This window comes from Calypte anna, unplaced genomic scaffold (genome assembly GCF_003957555.1).
Source record: "Calypte anna isolate BGI_N300 unplaced genomic scaffold, bCalAnn1_v1.p scaffold_132_arrow_ctg1, whole genome shotgun sequence".
Lineage (NCBI taxonomy): Eukaryota > Metazoa > Chordata > Aves > Apodiformes > Trochilidae > Calypte > Calypte anna.
In genome coordinates this window covers 28,225-34,049 of record NW_022045439.1, presented here as the reverse complement: position 1 = coordinate 34,049, position 5,825 = coordinate 28,225, and the positions used below count along the sequence as shown (strand labels likewise).

Here is a 5,825-nt window from a genome sequence, read left to right as displayed (position 1 = left end):
ACCCCGTGGGGTGCAGGGAGGAGAGGGGCGTGGAGAGGAGCCCCTGGGGGCTCTCTTCTTGGGGACAGGGAACAAGGATGCAGCTCCAGGCTGTGGGCTCTGGGCTGCAGCAGGGTTACAGCCCAGACTTCTTCCTCCTCCAGCCTGAGGCTTGCGGGTTGTCCTCACCAAGCACTCTCCAATTCTCCACGTCTGCTCTGTCTCCACCAGGTGTCGGAGCTGTTGCCACTTGAGGAGTTCTGCGGCAGCAAGGAGGGCTTGGCTGGAGGCCTGCAGAACAGCACAAGTTGGGAGATGGCAGCATGGCCTGGGGAAGGAGGCCTGGCATCCCCTCCTTCTAATCTGCCTTTATTTCTGCCCTGATCCCACCCGCAGGAACCTGGGACATCGTTCCCTGGCCCAAAGAGCCCAAAGAGCTTCCTGCAGCTCTGCTTTGGAACCTGTACCTCGGCCACGCTCTGGGTGTTGTCACTCACGTGAACCCAGAGCGGGAGCAGCCCCCGTCGCACTTGGCTCCTCATCTGCCTCTTGCACTTCCCCGCCACCTTCTTCAGCAGCTCAGTGAAGAGGCTGATGGAGATCTCCCTCAGCTCGCTCAACATCTCCTAGGGAGAAGCAGAGGAGGACTTGAGCAGCTCTGCCATGGTGAACCCGTTCCCAGCTGGCAGAGCCCGCAGTGTTCAGAGAGCAGTTTCTCAGGGAGAAGCTGAGCTGGGCTGCAGAACTCGGAAGCCATCCATCCATCCATGCATCCCACAAGAGCCCAGAGGAGAAAGGAGAGGAGCATCCCCTGCTCCAAGTGCTGCCCACAGGGATGGGCTTCTGAAGGGCTCAGGCTCCCACACCAGGCTTACGTTGTCAAAGAGGGGCAGGAGCTTGTCTACCAGCTCCACAGCCATGGGGCTGGCCTCCTCCCTCTTCAGTTCACCCATCACATTTCTGAAGAACGTCAGGGCCTCCATCTTGTCATCTTCGCTGCCCTGCTGCAGGACCTCCATCAAGTCTGGCAGAAGCACCTTCATTTTCTTGCCTGTGTGAAAAAGCAGTTTCCATTTGGTGATGAGATCACAAGTGCCTGGAAAGCTCCCCAGGCAGCCACCAGGCTCCACCGTGGCAGGGAGGGCGTTTGGCTGACTCCCAGACCCTGCCTTGCCCTCCAGAATGCCCTGCTCACCATCTCAGGACTCTCTGACAGCGTAGCAACGCCGCTGAGCACCAAGGAGAGCATGGCCTGGCTCTGATGCCTCAGAAACTACAAAACTCGTAGGTTTGGGGCAAAGTGCTCCTCTGGCAAGTGAATGCTGGCCAGCAGCTGAAAGAAACCCAGCAGTGAGGGGTGGGGCAGAGCTGGTGGAGCTCCCCGCACCGTGCAGCTCCCGCTTCCCCCCTGCAGCTGAGGACCGAGGGCACAGGGGCTCTTTCTGGGAACTCACAGCCAAGCAAGAATGTCCTCTGTGAGAGTACAGAAGCATCTTCGCTTCCTCTGCTGGAGCTGCTTGAGGAGCTCGGGCAAAACCATCTCCAAGGCCTGGGGCACGGAGAACATCACCTCCCACATATCCAGGCCAGAGGGCTCCCTCTCCCCATAGGCTACAAGCCCTCAAGTACCTTTTGGGTACTTTTGGGGCCAGTACCTGTCTCCTGGTGGAGCCTTGTCCAACAGCGCCGTGACCGCCTCCCAGGGCACTTCTCAACCATCTTGAGAAGCAGCGACCGCACCCCCTGCCAGGCTGACTCTGTGCTCATGAAGCGCAGGTTCTGGTAGATGCAGCTCATGATCTTTGGCATCTGGAAGGGGGACAGAGGTGAGGATGGCGGGATGGCTGGCTGGCTGGTGCTGCCTCTGGAGTGCAGCCATTTCCTCGGTTGCCCTTCCCAGCCCTCTCTGCTGCCTTAAGGTGGGTGGCTTCAGGTGCCCAAGCCAGCCAGGTCTGGGAGGGATGGAGGGAGGAACAAGGGCTGGCAGGGCTGAAGGGCAAGCCAGGCACAGGCCACTCACATCTACCAGCCAGAGGTCAGGCTCTCCCATGATCCCATCCACCACGCTTCTGAGCAGCTGCTTCTTGAAGATGCTGAGATCTGTCAGGCCCTTGATGATTTTGAGGAGGAAATCTGTCCTTTCGGAAGGCTGGAGGTACTTTGCTACTATCTGTGGGAGGAAGGAAGAGAGCAAAGCCATGTCCCACGGAGTGTCCTGATGGGGTGGCTTAGCTGGGCTGTGCCCAGCCCAGGTGGGAGGTGCCCAGCAGGGATGGTGGCAGCAGTGCCCACGGGAAAGCTGGCAGCAGGGGCTGCAGCCCCTGCCCGTGGGAGGATGAGGAGAGAGGACCCCAGGGTGCGCAAGGAGGTTTGGGGTGATGGGCACAGGGTGCTGCTGGCCCTACAGCCACCCACGGCTTGCTGGTGGCCAGGAGGGCTGGAGCTGCTGCTGCTGCTGCTGCTGGGATGCTGAAGGGCAGCCCTGGCATCACCTCTGCTCAGGGGCAAGCAGGAAGCCTCTCCCCAGGGACAGCGAGGACACGCCAGCCCCCTGTTTCTGGTGCCATTGCTGACACACGTCCTCTGCTGATGCCCTGGACAGGAGTGCCAGCAAGGGGGAAGGTCATTACCTCGGTAAATTTCTGGCACTCTCCAAGCAGGACAGGGCAGCAGTCTGGGCTTCGCAGTTCTCCTGGAGCTTCCCATGGTCCTCGGCAGTGTTGTCACTGAGCAGGGCAGAGACACACAGGAGAGGGTAAGATTCAGCAGCTTTGCAGGCAAGCTGAGCACATCCTGACAAGAGCTTGGAAGTAGGAATGGCTGAGGAGGGAGGTGATGAACCCCAGGACCCCCTCAATCCCCTCAGAACCCATTTAGGACCTCTCAGGACCCCCTTAGGACCCTCCAGGACCCCCTCAGTCCCCCCAGGACCCCTCAAACCTTCCCGGCCCCCTCAATATTACTCAGAACCCCCTCAATCCCCCCATTTCTTTTTTCCTCTCAACCCCAAAGAGCCCATTTGAGTTGGGTGAATACCTGCGTGTGTCAGATCAACCACCTTATTCTTCGTTTTTTGGGTTCTTCATGAGGGAAGAGGGGGCAGAACCCCAGCAGTGGTGTCAATGGTTTTCCCTGTGAATCACTTTGTATTCCCAGTGGCCAAAATCCCAGGTTCCTTTGGGAGAGGGTAGTTGGGTGGGTAGCTGGATGAATGGAGGGCCTGTCCAGATTTATGAAAGCAAATGTGTCAGCAGGGAGGCAGTTGTTACTCTGAAATGAACTTGGTAAGAAAGCAGACAGATGTGTTTCAACATAAGCTTCAGGTGTTTGTCAGAAGAGCTTTCAGCTAGACGTCTTCATGTAATTCTGTTTGTAGAATGGAGAAAGAGACCCAAGAACCATCTAATACAAAGTCCTGCCTTTAGTCACCAGAGTAAATATGCTGCAGTCAAAGTGGTGGCTCTTGAATCACAAGATCTCCAATCCAGCAAGTGCAGGCACCTGCTGAGCTCTGCTGAGCACTGTCTTTACCCTGCAGTAATGGGGAGTGTGAGAACTGGCTTCAGATCATCCTGAGATCTCTTTCTGAACTGGAGGGGGGATGGCAAGGCAGCTACAACGGGAGTCTTCTTGTTGGCATCTTGTTGGAGTCTGGAAATTTTTCCTCAATTTCTCTCCATTTTCCTTCATTTCACATATTCCCCCTCATTTTCCCTCATTCCCCCCAGTTTCTCTAATGTTTCCCCATTTTTCCTTCACTTCAGCATTATGCCCAATCCCTCATTTCCCCTCCTTTTCCCCCTTTCTCATTTTCCCCTAATTTTCCCCCATTTCCCCCATTTTCCTTAATTTCTCCTATTTTCCCTCATTTTCCCTCTTTCCCCCCATTTCCCCCCCTTTCCCCTCATTTTTCCCCATTCCCCCCCATTTTTCCCCATTTCCTCCCATTTTTCCCCATTTCCCCTCATTTTTCCCTATTTCCCCCCATTTTTCCCCATTTCCCCTCATTTCTCCCCATTTTCCCTCATTTCCCCCATTTCCCCCTTTCTCATTTTCCCCTCATTTTTCCCATTTCCCCCCATTTTCCCCATTTTCCCCATTTCCCACCTCAGCTCCCCCTTCCCTTCCCTCTCCCCTCGCGCCTCAGCCGTTGGCTCTGCCACCTTCAAATTTTCCCGCCCTGGTCGTCGATTGGCTGAGAGCCCCGGACGTGGCCGCCGCTGATTGGCTGAGACCAGCGGCAGCGGGAAGCGCACAAGCCCTGAGGCGATCGTGAGGGAACCGTGAGGGGATGGGGGGGGGGACGGACACAGAGAGGGGCGACCCCTCCCCAAAAGTCACCCCCAGGCAGACGCTGCGCTCATCAATCAGGTTTACTGGGGGCAAGGGGGGGGGTTCTGGGGGTCCCTTCAGGGGGGGTGTGGCAGGGGAGGGTCGCAGTGTCCCCTCAGAGAGGGGTGCCAGAGGGGTCACCTGCAGGGGGGGTCCCCTCAGGGTTTATCCTGGAGGGAGGGGTCGCAGGGGGGGGGGTCGCAGAGGAAGGGTCCCCTCATAGGGGGGTGGCAGCGGGGGTTTCCCGGGGTCTCCCCGAATGGTTTTCTTCAGATGCGGGGTCCCCACGGGGGGAGGGGTCCCCACATGAGGGTCCCTCCATGGTTTCTCCAGGGGGGGCTCCAGCAGGTCCCCACGTCCTGGCAGGTGGGTGCCCCCCACCCCTGGAGATGTCCTCCGTACATGGAGCACTCTGCCAGGTCCAGACCCTGAGTGGAGGGAACAGGGGGTGATTGACCCCCCCAGGAAACCCCAGACCCCCTAAATGAACTCCAACCCCTCTAAGAGCCCCCCTCCACCCCCCGAAGCCCCTGAGCCCCGAAAACCTCCCTGAAGAAGCTTCCAACCCTCCCCAGACCCCCCGAAGCACCCAGATCCCCCACACCTCGTAGATCCTCTCCTCCTCACTTTCCCTTTTCTTGCTCTGCTCCAGCTGCTCGTTGGCCCAACGCTTCTGGGAGGGGATGGGGAAATAGGGCACATTCAGGATCCAGACACCCACCCCCCAAGACCCCCCGGGGACCCCCCCTCACCACTGCTCTGCAGAAAGGTCCCGCAAGACCCCCCCAGGGTCCCCCAAATCCCTCTCTAGATACCCCAGGACACCCCGGATGCCCTTTGAGACCCCTCAGGACCCCTCAATCCCCCCAAAACCCCTTCAGATCCCCCCCCCCCCAGACTCCCCCCTCACCCTGAAGAGCAGGAAGGAGTCCGGGTCCCCCCACACAGAGCAGCAGCAGAACCCCCTGGGTCCGGATGATTCGGTTCTTGGTGTCGTCCCCCAGGGGCAGCAGGGTCAGGATGGGGCTGAGGGGGGCTGAGGGGATATTGGGGGTCAGAGGGGGTGCCCTGTCCCCCCTCACGGAACCTCTCAACCCCTCCCCAAAGCTCCCAGGACACCCCCAGATCACCCAAACAGCACCCCAGACTCCCCAACCCCCCAGGACCCCCTCAGATCTCCCCCAGACCCGTTTAGGGACCCCCCTCTTGGACCCCTTCAGACCCCCAGGACCCCCTCAATCCCCTCAGAACCCATTTAGGATCTCTCAGGACCCCTATAGGACCCTCCCAGGCCCCTTAGGACCCTCCCAGACCCCTCAATCCCCCCCAGGACCCCTCAATATCACTCAGAACCCGTTTAGGAACCCCCAGGACCCCCCAATCCCCTCAGAGCCCATTTAGGATCTCTGAGGACCCTATAGGACTATAGAACCCTTCCAGGGCCCCCTTAGGACCCTTCTAGACCCCTCAGTCCCCCCAGGACCCCCTCAGTCCCCCCCAGGACCCCTCAAATC

The 5,825-nt window shown here is 58.9% G+C and overlaps 1 long non-coding RNA gene across 1 annotated transcript; it reads right to left on the bottom strand.

The window, feature by feature from the left end:
* Positions 1 to 4,708: 4,708 nt before the first annotated feature.
* Positions 4,709 to 5,343, bottom strand: LOC115600199. The gene is made up of 3 exons (XR_003988863.1): positions 5,222 to 5,343; positions 4,916 to 4,984; positions 4,709 to 4,739 (listed from the first exon to the last, which is right to left on the bottom strand). It is a non-coding gene; the product is annotated as an uncharacterized LOC115600199 (long non-coding RNA).
* Between the last annotated feature and the right edge of the window lie 482 nt (positions 5,344 to 5,825).